We start from the raw sequence: 15,165 nt of genomic DNA, 5'->3' as shown, positions 1-15,165 counted from the left end.
GAGCAGAGGTGGGAGCATCTGGCTACTTTTGCTGACAGTCAAAGCCTGTTTGACCAGCTCTAGGCATAAGTGATGTGACCCAAGCAGCAATAAAAGAACAACCTCTGAAAAGTTTGGAAACGAGACTCAGACAAAAAATTCTGAGAGCTAAAACTCTGGAGAAATAATTCCTTTTATTTTAGCAATTTCTTTACTCTTTTCCCCTGCCTGGGACTGTACTGTTGCACTTTACATCAGCTTGTCTCACCTGTGTGTATTATAATTCAGTTGTTCACAGACAAATAACTCAGGTAACCAGGTAGAATGAGTCATTATTCACCATTGGCCATGTCCAAAAACCTGATTCCATCTGTCATTAAACAACAGCTGTGAACAGGAGAGCTGCATGAATATTACCATAAGGCCTTAAAGGAATTTCTTTCTCTTGGTAACACAAAAAAAAAAAAAAAAAAAAAAAAAAAAAAAAAAGGAACTTCGTCCTGCATTGTAGAAATCTCTATGTTTGGAAGTTCAAAGGTACCTGGAGATTACAGAAACAATGAAACAATGAGACAAATTCACAGAATAATACTCTCATCAGTCTTCCCCCATTCCTTCTCTCTACCTTGGCAGGAACTTTGGGCTTCACTCTGAGAAGTCAAAGATTTCCTTTCAGAGAACAACAGAGAAAGAGCAAGCAATTCTTGTCCTGAATGGCTCTCTACACTCAGCTGTCTGTGAAAGGATGTGCAACCCTTCACAAGATTGCAATTACATTACCTTAGAATTCCTGCTTTGAAAAAGACACAGCATATTTAAAGCTAAACCCAAACTTTGGAGCAGTACCTTTGAAAGTAATCAGTAAATTAACAGTGTAACGCTGTGTTTCCTATACTGAAATTTTGTAATTCTGCTAGTCCATTTCTCCCAAATTTCCCCTTATTTATCTGCTTTGAACTGAGAATATGTACAACACTTAGCAGGGTGGTGGCCTGATGGGAATGCTGATCTCTCAGAGAGCTCACAAGAGTATTTGTATCTGTCTGTCTCCATGACTCATGCACTGATTTTAAGTTATTCCCCTCTGAGGCCCAGAGGCTGCCAGCTTTGCTGCACATGGAATCTCACTTGCAGCCTCTGGAAAGCTTTCTTACCTAGACAGCTCTGCTGCCAAAGGTCCCATTTTGGGATTCTGTGTTGGTTTCAAGGAGATATTTCATATTTAAATTTAAAGGCAGCTAGTAAAATGAGGTTTAAAGAGAGAAAGACCATCCACTCCATCATGATTTTTTGTTGATTTCTCTACTTTGCCCCTAGAGATGATATCTCAGCACTGCTATCAAGATAATTCCCTGCTTTCTTTGGCAGTCTTTCCAATGTGAGTAGTTACCAGCTTGGCAAAGTGAAAGGGAAGCAGAGCAGAGAGAGACTTCAACCATCAACCATTTTTCTTGTTTTTCTGGTCTAGGAATATCTGTTTTCAGAGACTGTTTCTGCAAGGCAGAAAAGGAAGCCAGCACAGAAGGTTGTGGTTGTGGTTGGTTCAGCCACAGCAGCAGGAAATACACATTAGCCAACATACCTGAATACCCTTTCTCTGCCAGTCTTATAGAATTCTTTTACAAACCCAAAACCCAGCAAACCCAAAACCAATGCTGAGGATTGTTTTGTCTCTGAAGCCTTCCTGTTCTTGAAAAAAAGACCTGCTGGGACTGGAAGCTGCCCCTGTGGTTTTCACAATCCTCAGGTGATCACTCCTGGAATTTGCTCCTAGGACATACTTCCACAAATTCCTCACACTCACTGTGACAAAGCCTGTCTAGTTCTGAATAAAAATATAGAAATTAAAAAGTTTTATTTACCTGGGAGCCAGTCAGGATAGAGGTAATTTTTAGTAACTTTCAGATCTCCAAAACCTAAGTGGTCTGGTCTCAGTCATAAGAAAACATTTCCATTGATAATTCCATGTACCTATGGGGTTTTTTTCCCTGGAAGTTCTTTGCTTTTCTAATCCTTTTCTGGAGTGGTAAAAAGCATTTGATCTGCTACTTATTTTAGAAATTTGATACATATGCAAAGAGAATAGGATGTAAATCAGCATAGGATGCTGTTTTCCCCAGATGAATAGCTCTATGTAAACGTAAGGAATCAATACAATATTTGCTAATCTAGTTTATTTATGTGGTCAATCATCTTGGACTCTACAATTTCATTTTAAAGACTAAAGGAAGCCACTAATTTTAAGATGAATTTCCACTTGATTCCACTTCTTTCACAAATAACTTCCATTTAAAGGAATCTCATGAAGTTTCTAGTTTGAGCCCATCCAGCTGTAGACTCCTTGTCATGCAAAATCTTAGGCAACAGTAAAACATAATTCTCCACCACTGCTACACTTATACCTAGTTTGACTTCCAGTACAAGCTTTAAAGCACGTGCCAAGCAATTTACTGGGATGACACAAACAATATAAATGAACCTTAAATGAGATGTTCTTTACCAGCTGCTAACAGCATCTATCAATTTTTCATCTCAGAAATTATGTAGGTAAAACATTTCACGTGCTTAAGATGCTTTTAGTAGGCCTATTCAGCATGTACAAGGAACAAAAAAAAAAAATCAGTAAATTTAAAATAGAAGAAAAAATAACATCCATGAAAATGTAACTTGCTTAAAGGATTTTTTTCCTCTTCATTGGTTTTACATTCCACAACCTATGGAGTTTTTTAAACAGGAAAGGAACAGATTTTCTTGGACTTTCTGGCAACTCCTTGAAAGTGAATTCAAAACATAACTTAAATCTCTGAACGCTTCAGTGTTGCCAGCCAGATAAACAAGCATTACAGGATGCAACACCTGCAGATGTATTCTCCCAAGTTTGTGGCTGTCTTCCACAGAACAAACATTGTGAAATTACTTCTACAGGTGTCCCACAGAATTCCTGTTGTCCCAGCTCTGGAAAATACTCCACACTACAGCCCGGGCTCAGACCACTGCTGTGGGCAGGATTGCAAAGGTTTTGTCAGGGTAAAAGAGTGTCAGCAAGAACAACCAGCAAGGCAGAATGAATATACACCTGCCCACTGCCCCACTCGTTATCCGGGCACATAACAAGGCTCCAGACACCCAGGACAGCACCAAGGACCTTGATCATTCACAGCCTGGGTGACAAGAGCAGAAGCCTTTTCCTTGGGATTGTGAGCAATCACAGAAAATTAGGGCTGTGAGGGACCTCAGTCTAATAACCAGTTTATTCATCTGCCCTAAGGCAAGATCTAGTGGACTGCCTCAAAAATGACAGCTGCTGATCTAGCTCTAATGTATTATTAAAAGCAATCAGTAACAGGCACACCACAACAACCAGAGAATTTATTCCTGTGTTTTGCTGCAATTATTACCAATGCATTTTGCTGGATGCATTTTCCATCTTTCTCAATGCAATCAAAGGTAAATTTAAAGTCTTGTTAAGAAATCCCACTCATTGGCAGCAAACACGATTTCATTTCTCTTTTATGACTTCTGGAAAATTTTAACTCTATTTCAGCAGAGCATGGAGATACCTGGAGGTTCCTCATTGGTCCTTTTTTTTTCTAGTTTGGAAAGATATTTTCCCTGAAAAGTACCAGAAGAATTAGGCTGCCACTCTACATTAATAGTCTCAGTAATTTACTGATAAATGGAGGGGATTCATAGGAACAATTCTGGAGAATTAAGTCCTTGTTGTTTCTTGGACATCTTCCACCTTAGTCCAAAGGGTAGCCCCCCTTACTGGGGAGGATATATTTGTTAATAGTACAAGATTCTTTACCTAAATAGTAGAACTGGGGAGAAAATTAAGGTGATGTTTGGGTTAGCCATGCAATGAAGGTGTATTTAGTGCAATCTCTGACATTACTGTATTTTATGAGAACTGAAATGAATTAATGCCTTAGAGTAATAATCTTGGTTTATGTCTGCTCTTATATATGTCTTCTATAATTCATTAATTTCTCCCTATAACAAACCTATAATATTTGAATTTATAACTGTAAAAACCTATAAAATATGGCTTTAAAAAAAGAGACAGAAGATAATAATCAACACAAAACAGACAATTCCAGGCGGCAGTGATCCCACCCTGTGACTGTGGTTCTTTGCAGAGGCAATAGATGAAGCAATGCCTTCCTACAGGCTGTAATTCAAAAAGAAGTACCAAATCATGTCTGAGAACAGTGCACTTTGTTTCCCTTCAAACATTCCTTTGCAATGAAATACATTATTATTTTAAGCATCCACCTCTTGCATTGGGAAAGTTGTCGATTCCTACTGCAGAGATAAGGAGGAACATAAGAGATGGGAACCCAAGCAAAAATGTCACCTGGTGGGATTGTCTATGGCCAATAAAGTAATTAACAGCACAGCTGTTTGCAACCAGCTGGAACTAGTTCTCAGTGACCCCTACAATCAGAAGTAGAGACAAGGAAGTCAGGAAAGCAAGAGAAACTAAAGGTTTTCATCTGTCAGAGGAAAATAAATTGGCTGGCTCTACCCTTTTCCAGTAAGCTGTCGAGTAGGCACATCTTGTGCTTCCCAGCCAGGCGTGCTGGCTGCAGGAAAAGAATGGTTTGGGGACTTGCCATTTTCCCTCATCAAAATCTTAATTTTCTGAATAATAATGCAGCATGTTTGCTGCAGAAGCCATAAGAAAGGAACAGAGAAAACAGCTGGTTAGAGACTGAGGCTGTTGGAAACCACCTGCTTGAAAGGGTGCATGAACATTCTTCTTCATTTTTTATTCATGTGAAAAAAAAAACATTCATTGCCACTGGAACTTTAAGCTGACACATCCTGTGATTAGTCTTCTAAGCTAAAAGGGCAAGGGAGTCAACATGTTCTTTAACACTGAACATGATGATTAAGTCTTGTATCCTGAGCAGGAAAACTTGGTTGAAACAGTAAAGTTTTAGGGATATAATCTTGATTAGAGCAATCAAGTGATGGCAACCAGTGAAAACCACAATTCTTTGCAGAAGTCTGGTAAGAACTTTGGTGAGCTACAGTCAAGCCAATACACCAAGGGGGTGTCTGCCATACTGTATGCTGCGTTCCAGGAGCTGCCTTACTCTGGAAGGCAAAGAACTGATCTCTGGAATCACAGAATTAACAGAAAAGGACTTATTTAATGGTATGAGAAACACAGAACAAGTACAAAAGCAGCATCTTGTTCATTTAAATAAACATGTATAAAGATCACTTTTCAGTATGAAGGCAAAGCTTGCCACAGAACAGCAAGAGCTGAGTGGACTGGGAGAGATCAGAGGTAAGGGTGACAAGCAGTTGTGACAGCAGGCAATGTGAGGCACTGTGTACTTTTTCCTAGGAACTGAACTGGAGCTAGCATTTCCTTCAGTGCATCATGGAATGAGCCATAAATTCATTTGCAAGATTGTCTGAGCTCAAATTTGAATTTGAGCATCTTTGGCTTCAACTGAAAAAGGCTTGAAGAGGAAAAAAACTCTAACAGCAAAGATGTTCAGTCTGCTGGATGAGTTAATTCCACCTTGAGCTTCATACTAATTTTGTTTGCTTTGCTGTCCTTTCTACCAATCCTGCTAAATATTAAAAATACCCAACACAGTAAAAATCCAGTCCTTTCCACTGTGGGCTTTGGCATATGACAATTCCCTCTAGAGACAGCCATGAGATGTAGAATTTCTGAGCTCAGCACATGCCTGGAAGAGGCAGAGGAATATATCTGTCCCCAGTGGTGCCCAAAAGGAGATGAAAAAGGGGAGGATGCTGACTGACTTGAAGTGTGTATTTTTTCTGCCCTCAAGAAATAAAAGCCCAAAACTTTTGTTTATTTATTCTCTTACTATTCTAGTGAAGACGTGAATAAAGATGATAAAAAATGTAAACTGGTAAATAATTCAGAAAAATAGTTCTAGTCTAAGAGATAGAATTTATATTGTTTTAAGAGAAAAAAAAAGAGAAACTGTCATAGTACAATCTGATTCCTATGATCTCTCTCCTCTGTAACAGTTTTCGTTGAGGCTGAAACAAGCACATCCTTACAAAAATCTCTGTGCCCTTGATTTTAATATTTCTGGTTTACAGGGTATCCACTCCAATCAACAGATAAATGACCAATCATTCCTATGGTTGGAGTGCTAATCTCATTAAATTCTGGTTTCCACAATGAAATCTTAATCTATGGTGTGGCAGTTTGGCAATATTTAGAGATATTTGCAACACTGTCACAATGACGTTGGCTGATATTAATTATGATTCTGACTGGAAGAAATTTAGGAAAGAAACGAGTGAGTAAGCAGTTTCTGTAAGTCAGGATGAGCCAAAACTCCAAGAAGTTCCAGGGGGAAAAAAGTGAAATGCTGATGCTTAACTAACAAATCAAAGTGCCATTCCAGTTTAGCTTTGTCAGAACAAAATAACTGCTGCTGCCTGTGACTCTGGGTACCCACCATCAATCTAAGAAGAAAGGTGCCTACCAACCTCAGGAACAGCAGCTCAAAGCCAAGGGGCACAAGTCTCCTTGCCCTGAAGTTGGATGTCCAGGGAATATGCTCTCCCTTCCTTGGCATGCTGAATATCTGGATAGCTGACCACTCCCAGCACCTGACTTAGGCTAGAGGGACTAATGGAATAGTTCCTGTTCTGCTTTCAGAAATGGGTAAAACAAAAAAGCATCTGTCTGTTAAAGTACAAGAAAAGGGCTTTGAGTTACAGGGAAAAGGCTGAAAGGCAACAGGAGTTGGTGTATGTTCATCACTTTTCTTGTCATGTAGCCTTGTTGTACATCTACATAAGCATTTAGGGTCTGAATTTCAGAAAAACTTAAAAAAATAAATAAACTACTAAGTAGGTAATCTAATGGGCCTATCATTAACTGTCTCATAACCATTCCAAAAAAAGGAAATCTTAATTAAAAAAAAAAAAAAAGGCCAGTATATTAAACTTCTGTCTATATTGTGTTAGCTTTTGCAGTTAAGGGAAAAAAAAAAAACAAATCTCATGGTGAGAGGTTGGAACTAGATGATCTTTAAGATGCCTTCCAACCTATACCATTCTGTGATTCTACAATGATTCTATGAAAAACAACAGTTGTAAACACAACCAAAGTGTATATCAAGACTCAGAACTTTAGAGGACAAAATAAAGCCTCTACTTATCATTATAGAATATGTGGGAAAAAAAAAGAAAAAAGACACAGTGCCCTGACTCGGGCCTGTCAGGGGTGGGACAGAGCAAACAACACCCCAGAGTGACTATGTATTTAATGTTTGTGACAGGACATATTGCTAAGCTACAGAAGAACCTCAGAGATTTTCAGAAGCATCTAATGGCACTAAAAGTATCCATGAATTTCCTACAATGGAGACATTCTTCACCAGAAAGAACTGCCTCAGCTTGATAAATCAATACTGGATGACTTGGAGCAAATTGAGAAACTGAACAAGTGAGAAACCCCCCAGATTAGATGATATTTATTCAGGAGCTTAAAGCACTTCAGCTATGGAGCTGCCATGACATGGGATTTATAGTTTAGCACCGACAAAGTGCTGGAGGAATGAAAGGTGGCAGTATGGCACCAACCTTAAAAAAGGCTGGAAATCACAGGAAAAAATCCCCACCAAAGGAGAGAATGAATAGTAAATATTATCTGTATTATCTACATATCCCCATTCATTTTGCCCAGGGAAGCCATCCATGTCACCCATCACAGGGACACAACCAATGCTCAAGTGCTGAGTTTGCCATCTTCCAAAAAAGGTGGCAAGAGTGCCCTTATGGAAAGCTCTTCAGCCCTCTTGGTTTGGGAGGAAGGATTCCCTCCAGGACTGATAATAGTTTAAGAAGTAGGAAAGAGAACACTAAACTAAACACAGTGGAAAGGCAGCTATCATGATGCTCCCAGGTTCACTGCTGGGTTCTTTATTCTTTAACATATCAATAAATTACATGAAATGGGCTAAAAAGTCACATAATGGTATTTTCAGATGAAGCAACAATTTCTGGATACTGGGATCATGTGTGGCCTTCAGCTCTGGCTACTGTGAACTACTGCAGAAGGATTGCATGGTGTCGACTGACCAAGAAATAAAATGGAAAATAAAACTCAAGAACAATGACTGTAAAGTAATGCACATGTGCAAAAGACAAAACAACCCCCCACAATCCCCATACAGACATTCTCATAGATTGTAAATGACAAACTTTCATTCAGGACAAAGCTCTTCCACACACTGTACAGGCTGCTCTGGGAAGGCCAGCTGGATTTTCCAGTAGGTGTCAAACAGGCAAAAAGAGAAGGTTTAGCCAAATAAATGTCTCATTGCTGACACAGCTTGGAAGCCTTACTCCCCCCTTGTCCCTCCTCCTTAGTTCTTTCCTTCATTCCTGTCCAGCCTTCCCTACTCTTTCCTCCCACATCCACTGATCCCAAGAGTCTGACCCCTCCGTCTGGCACGGCGACCTGATGGAGCAGGAGGCAAGCCAGCCCGACTCACCAGAGACAAAAGCACTTCTTTTTGTTATTATTGAAGTGACCTTTCTGCCACTGCAGTAAATTGGCTTTCTGTGTGTCTGCAGGAGCAGCAGCAATGCACAGGCCATCTGGGGTTTATGAAGCCAGGAGCTGGGGGTGCAGAAGCTGAAAAGAAGGGCAGGACCTTTCCCTCTTGGCAGCAGCGAGCTTTTATATTGGCTTAAGCTGTATTATGAAATCATAAGCTGGTGCTCATTTCTGAGCATCTGCTCCTGGCCCTGGACAGCAAATTACCTAAATTAATCTTTATTCTAATCCTGCACTGAAATAATTACACTCAATGAATCAGTCTTGGAAAGCAATATAGATAGTTACCTTCAAACAGTGTAGATAATTCTGTGAACAATGTCCCAGAAATTCAATAGCCTTCTCACGTTAAGTCATCATTAAGTTCTCCCAGCACTTCTCCCTGATGAACAAATCATAAGGAAATTTAACTACAGAAGGCTATTATAAATTTTATATAAACGCACAGGTATTTTTGACTCTCACAATTTGTTCCTCGTTTGAAGGTGGAATACATCTATCTATTGCATTTTCTTTTTTCTGAGCACAGAAATAAACATGTTGCTCTATTCCCAGCAGAAATGTCATAGCTGAACTCATACAGACATTTTGGAAATGATTTCACCATTGTCGCAAAACTCGTCAAAAAATGAAATACTTTAGGGATTAATTACAGGCCCTGAGTCATTCTTTTATAAAGCTACCACAAAATGGCATCCAAGGAGCACTCAGAGATGAAACCATTTTAAGTTCTGAAATCTTACAGCCTGAGATGACTTTACCTGGAGACAGCCTTTATGCCTCTGTTGTGATGTATCAAATCCAAATTTGGAAATATGGGGGCCAGTCAGTCAAAAATATCTTCAACTTGGGATGAAGAAAAGGTCAGCATAAGAATATGTCATTTACAGACACCTGCTCTTTCTTCAGGACATACAAATGCAGCAAAAAACTGGGTAAACTTGAATGTTTAAACTGAGGAAAGCCCAAGAAATAAAGTCTCTGTTCATTTTTCTGAGAAGAAGGCATCTTGCACTACTGTTACTCTAATAGACAGTGAAACTCAGGGGGTCCATGCACAAGACTAAAGAAGCACAGGAACTGTGAACACATCCAACACCAAGACTTCTGAGTGCTTGTGCTCTAAATAAAAATGAAACATTTAGCAGATGTGCTAGCTCATCAGTTGCTACCAACACATTTTAAAGACAATCAAGTTTGACTCACAATACAAATATGGGATTTGGTATGTTTGTGTGGGATTTTTTTGTACCTCTTTTTTTTTTTTCCCCTGTGGAATAGCTATGGCCATACTGATCAGAACACCTAGAATATTTGTGTGTATTCTTGTATAGCCTGACACAGAATTGGTCCAAACCATTTTAAATTGTGCCATACCTCTCTTCCAGCAGCAGATCTGTATCCAGGTTAAGTGCAAATATAGCCAGGCCTATATGCACTGCTTGGTTTTTGTGTGAACAGGAGGCCAGTGAAGCCAGCATACCAGCCTGTCCTAGATGGGAAGATGCTGGAATTTAAATGAGCATTACAATCCACTGGTGTAACCCTTAGGAAAATAGCCATGGGCAGCCAACAGATTGGCTAAACATGCCTCACCTTCCTGGCCTAAGTGGAGCTCTGGGAGTGCATTAATATAAATATTTGCATTTAATATATTACCTCATCCTAGAAAAATGGTAATGAATAAATACAAACCCAAGCACAAATTTTATTTATCTAGTTTATAGTGAGAAAAACACATGATCCTCTATTCTGCTTTTCAAATACCCTCAGCCTGCAGGAGCCCAGGCAGCCAGCTTGTGAAGCCATGACGAATTGCTGCTACAAAACATGAGGGAGGCTGCTCAGGAGCTCAGGAACAGTACCTGGTGCACATCCTAGAGCTGAGATGGTGCAGCTCTGCGCTGGCTCCCATCTTCCCTTTGACTTTGGACAAAATGCTGCCTCTCTCCAGCTTCTGTTTTCTCTCCTGATTTCTGTTTCCCTTCAGTATGTCAGGCATATGATCCAAGGTGCAGAAGTTTAGCTGAAAGATTCCCATGAAAGACCATTTGGGAATTGAATTAAATGTAGCTAAAAAATAAATTTTAGGTCTGAGATTCACAACCAGACACCTAGGGTAAACCCAGCTGTAAAAAGTCTTGTCAAATAAAACAGTTTTCCTAGTCATGTAGCACTGCTTAAGAGGGGCAACTGTTTCAGATCACACTTTGAAGTTAATTCTCAATTTAATGAGACTTCACAAATTCAAACTCTAAAAAAGGGCATCTTTGTAATCTGGTGGTTCAGCATATGGGTGCTGGAGGAAGGAAAGCTACTTTGCATGTCTATAAAAGCTGATACCAGAAGATGACAGTTATGAAATGTGTTTCTAAACAGAGTAGAAGCTGTTGGTCTGATGGTAGGTTGTGTGGGGAGCAGGGGGAATATCCAGAAGTCAGTAGGAGGATTCAGCCTGGCTTCAGCACTGGGATAATCACAACTGATGTACAGCAGGACTGACCAAAGGTAAACATCAGACGAGAGCTAGAGAGAAAGTGTTGCCCATTGATATAAAAAACATTTCTTCTTCACTCCCAACATCTTAAGGGACATAAAATAATAACTTTTTTAATGGCCTGTGGAAGGCTAGGGTGAAAGAATGATTCTCTGCATGGTTTTTGACAGTAGCATTGCTGCAGCTTTGGTGGCCAGAGGAAGTAGAGCTTGGAGCAGAGCTAACATCATTCATCAGAGCAGATATAAAACATTTTCAAAGCATAGAGTCACCTGCAGAGTCCCAGAATCTGGCATCATACCTGATTTTTCCAAATATGTCAGCAAGGCTAGTAAATAATGTTGTCTCTCCATAGAGATCTTACTTTTCTGAAAATATTGTTCTGTACTTTTCTACTATAACAAATTACAACAAAATTAAATTGGGCAAAAATGAGGTCTGGGGAAATTCTTGTACCACGACTGAATGGAACAAGGGAAAGAGAATAACTGCTGATGGACACATCAACTTTTTGATTCTTAGCAATGTTGAAGGGACACATCTTTTAGAGTTTTGGTCCCTCATCTATTACTGTATTCAGTGTATGTGATCAAATTAGACAGAAAGAATAGCTATGCTTAGTACAAAGCAGCCATGAATTTCAGAGGGAAATGCATTCTTAAAGGAAATGAGAGGCCTCAGTCAGTGCTAAGTAACTGCTCATTTTGGGTGTCAGTGGAGCTATGGCAGTTTGGCAGACAAATATGATTCTTCTCATTTCTCCAGACACTACCTTACAAAACTGATTCAGGAATACAATGATTAATACTAGCAGCAGTCACTTAAATTCTTCTTTGACAGAAGCCACACAACATTTACCATGCTGGCTGAATGATTTCCCACTGGGGCAGGGAGCCTAGTGACTGAGATCAGAAAGTAAACCCAGGACACTAGAAAGCCAACAAGGGGAACAAAAAATCTGAAGGAAAATAAAAAGTAAAAAAGCAAATAATTACAAAACCACAATCAAAATCAATGTGCCTGTTTTATTACCTGCTGATCCTACTTCTTTCCAACCATTGCAGGAGGCCACATGCCAAGTCAGTGTAAATGGAATATGTTTATTCCCTTGATCACAGCCCTTTCTCACTGCTGGAATACATGCTATGAAGCAAACCTCTGACAAACCTCTGAAAAACACTTCCCTAGACAAGCACAATGTGACAAGAAACCAAACTCCACATCAAGTACATAAAGTTCTCCTTTATGACTGGTTCTCCTTTAACCTCTGTCATCTTTGAAGGTGATATCAGAGCAGCAAAAGTCACTTGCTAATGTCAAACACCTTCTGAAAGTAGGCTCTAAAACCTGGCTTTCCAAAATAGTCCAAATCTCTGAAGCCTGCCTTCAAAAACTGCAGTAGAGCAGCCACCCATCCATTCTCAGCTCTTGTCACAGTAACTCGGGAGAGATACACAGCCATGCTGATGTGTTGAAAGCCAGTGAGATTCCAGAGAAAGTGATCTGCATGCAAAGCTTGCACTGTTTTTGCTGTCTCAAGTAAAGCCTACTTCTATTTTCTTAAGTGATTTTTGTGTGTGTGCCCATGCGTGGCTTGCAATAGCATTTGCTTGGAACAGGCACAGAAGAAAAGAGGTCTCAAGCACAAGGCTGGAAAAATGCCCCTGAGCACACCCACCTTTTTTGCTCTGAAAGGCAAACTTCTTAACAGTATGGTCATTGCCAGGAAAAAAAAAATATTTTAGGACTTGGTATTTTTTGTACCTTAAAATAAAGAAATTCATAAGCTTTTATATCCTGATTTCATCCAGTTTCTGTTCCCTCTCTCCTGGTTGTGCCTTTGCTGCTGTTCTTCTGCCTACACCTCCTCCTCCTTTTCATTCCATTTCGTGACTATTTTCTCTGGATCTCTTGAACTATATATTTTTCTAAAATATTCCAGAAAGAATTTATTCTGAGAATAATTTATCTAAAATTTTGTATTCTCTGCTTTAAATTAGTTCTTCATGTTGGCACAGAAAATCTCCAAATTCCTGGTTCAAAGACATGGGGATAAATGGAAGAGTTGTCAAATATAATGGCAAAACAATTCTAGTGTTCTGTGTCATGAAGGAGGCTGCTCCAGAGAAGCAGGAATTGCCATCATTTTAAGGGACAACCTACATTGTATTTTTTGTAAGAAAAGAATCCACAACTGTCATAGCATGACTGCACTAATTTCAAAGTAAGCCAAAAGACGAATCATTTTAATTTAGTCTCACAAAAAAAATGCATTTCAAGTCACCTTCACTGTGCACAACCCACATGTACTATGTTCCTCCCCTGAAAAAAAATACAAGTGGTCTATTATTAGTAAAGGGCAGAGCAGAACTGGGAGAGGAGCCCTGGCAGGTCTGGGGAAGGCAGTGCCTGTAGCTGAACACATTTGCTTGCTCTTCAGTCAGCCTGCCCAGGACTTGCACAGCTTTTGAGACTAACAGCCTGAAGGGCCAGGCTCCACAAAGTTGCAACAACAAAGCTGTTCTGTGCTTATTTAAGCAAAACTCTTCCTCTGAGGCAGAGTCTGAGAGCTCCCCATGGGAAACTTATTTACATTTTTGAGTGATACCTCACTCGGTTATGCGAACACTTCTCAGGACTGTGAATCCTGGAGCTAGTCTAAATCTGGGATCCTGCCATGCTTTCCTAGCTTCTTCCCAGTTACAGCAGAGAAAAATTCCAACTGATAAACCCTTTTAAAAATGACTCTTTTTTTTTTTTACTGCTGAAGGAGAAAGAGGAGCAAGATGAGCCTTAAGTTTTCATCCATCTGGTGGTGAAGTTTGTGACTGTTTTTAGCTCTTGGACCACAGACCATAGGCTTTGAAGACTTGCAGGCCCACACAACTCTCTCTTTGAAAACTGAGGGGGAAAAAAGTTATTTCTTCTAGGTAACAAAGCTGTTTTGGGTCATTGAAGCAGAGCAAATCTACAAGAGCAAAAATCTAGTTGAGGTAATGTTTGGGGAATCAGCTTTTAATATTGAGTGGTATGGGATGGAAAGCCAATGTAACCTTCAAAGCACAGGACTCAGATGCTACAGGAAAGGTCACTGACATCTGTGCCACACATATCTTATGTTGCATTGGACTGGGAGACTGACACAAAAGTACAGGATTTATAGGAGAGGAGACACATGGGTAAGAGAGCAGTGGTGGGAGTTCATCAGCAGCAGCATCCTGCAGAAATGCACTTCTAGAAACAGCACAGGACCGAGCTATTCCTCCCACACCCTTTGCAGGAACAAAGTTTGAACCAAATTCTCTTTTCTTTTGTGAATAAAAGGGAAACCTGGCGAGCTGCGAGCCAGATGCTGGCCCAGAGCTGTGGTTCACAACCACGAGTGCTGTGGTCCCCAGAGCTGCAGCAGCACAGAGCCTGTGGCCACAGCAGGAGCAGGCAGCAACACTGGCCAGCAGCTCCAGCTGCTGCTCTGTGCACACCAGAGGTTTGCAGGCTGGAGCCCTTCTGCTGGAAACCTGCAGGAGCTCTGAAGGAGCTCCACAGACACTCAGTGCAGCTGTGCAAACACCCCTGTGGACCTTGCTGGAAGGGTTAGCCCGTGGAAGCAGATTTCTTCTTGTTCTTCAGAGCACAGACAGAGGACAAGCAGCCCTACAGAAAGCCATTAGCATTCAGAGCTGGGCCCATGGCTGCTCTGGAGTTCAGAGGGCAAGGTCACACACCTCTCATATTGCTGATGGCTTGTTTTGCACAGGGATGCTGCTGGTGGTGAATTACTCAGGGCACTGTCCAAAGCCCTGTGCTGTATCTTCCTAGTCTAGGGCTGTTTCTCCATAATTGTGCAGGTCCTGGGAGCCAGGGCTGGGAAGCTGAGGGAATGATCAGATTACTGCAAGGCAAGGCAGGGGAGAGCAGGTGGAATTGTAAACAGGCACAGGGAGGGGGCAGAAAGACCTGAGCAAATAGCTGTTGTTTCCAGCTACTAGCACAGTCAAGTTATTCTGTTCAAAGCCAAAATTACAGCTGAGGCAGAGAGTGTCCCAGGGAATCCATCATTACTGGAGAAAAGAGGAATTGGCACCAGCTACCTGCAAGTGCTGCTGTGAGGAAATGA

Source organism: Lonchura striata, chromosome 1A (genome assembly GCF_050655825.1).
Source record: "Lonchura striata isolate lonStrDom1 chromosome 1A, ASM5065582v1, whole genome shotgun sequence".
NCBI classification, from domain to species: domain Eukaryota; kingdom Metazoa; phylum Chordata; class Aves; order Passeriformes; family Estrildidae; genus Lonchura; species Lonchura striata.
This window is presented reverse-complemented; position numbering follows the sequence as displayed.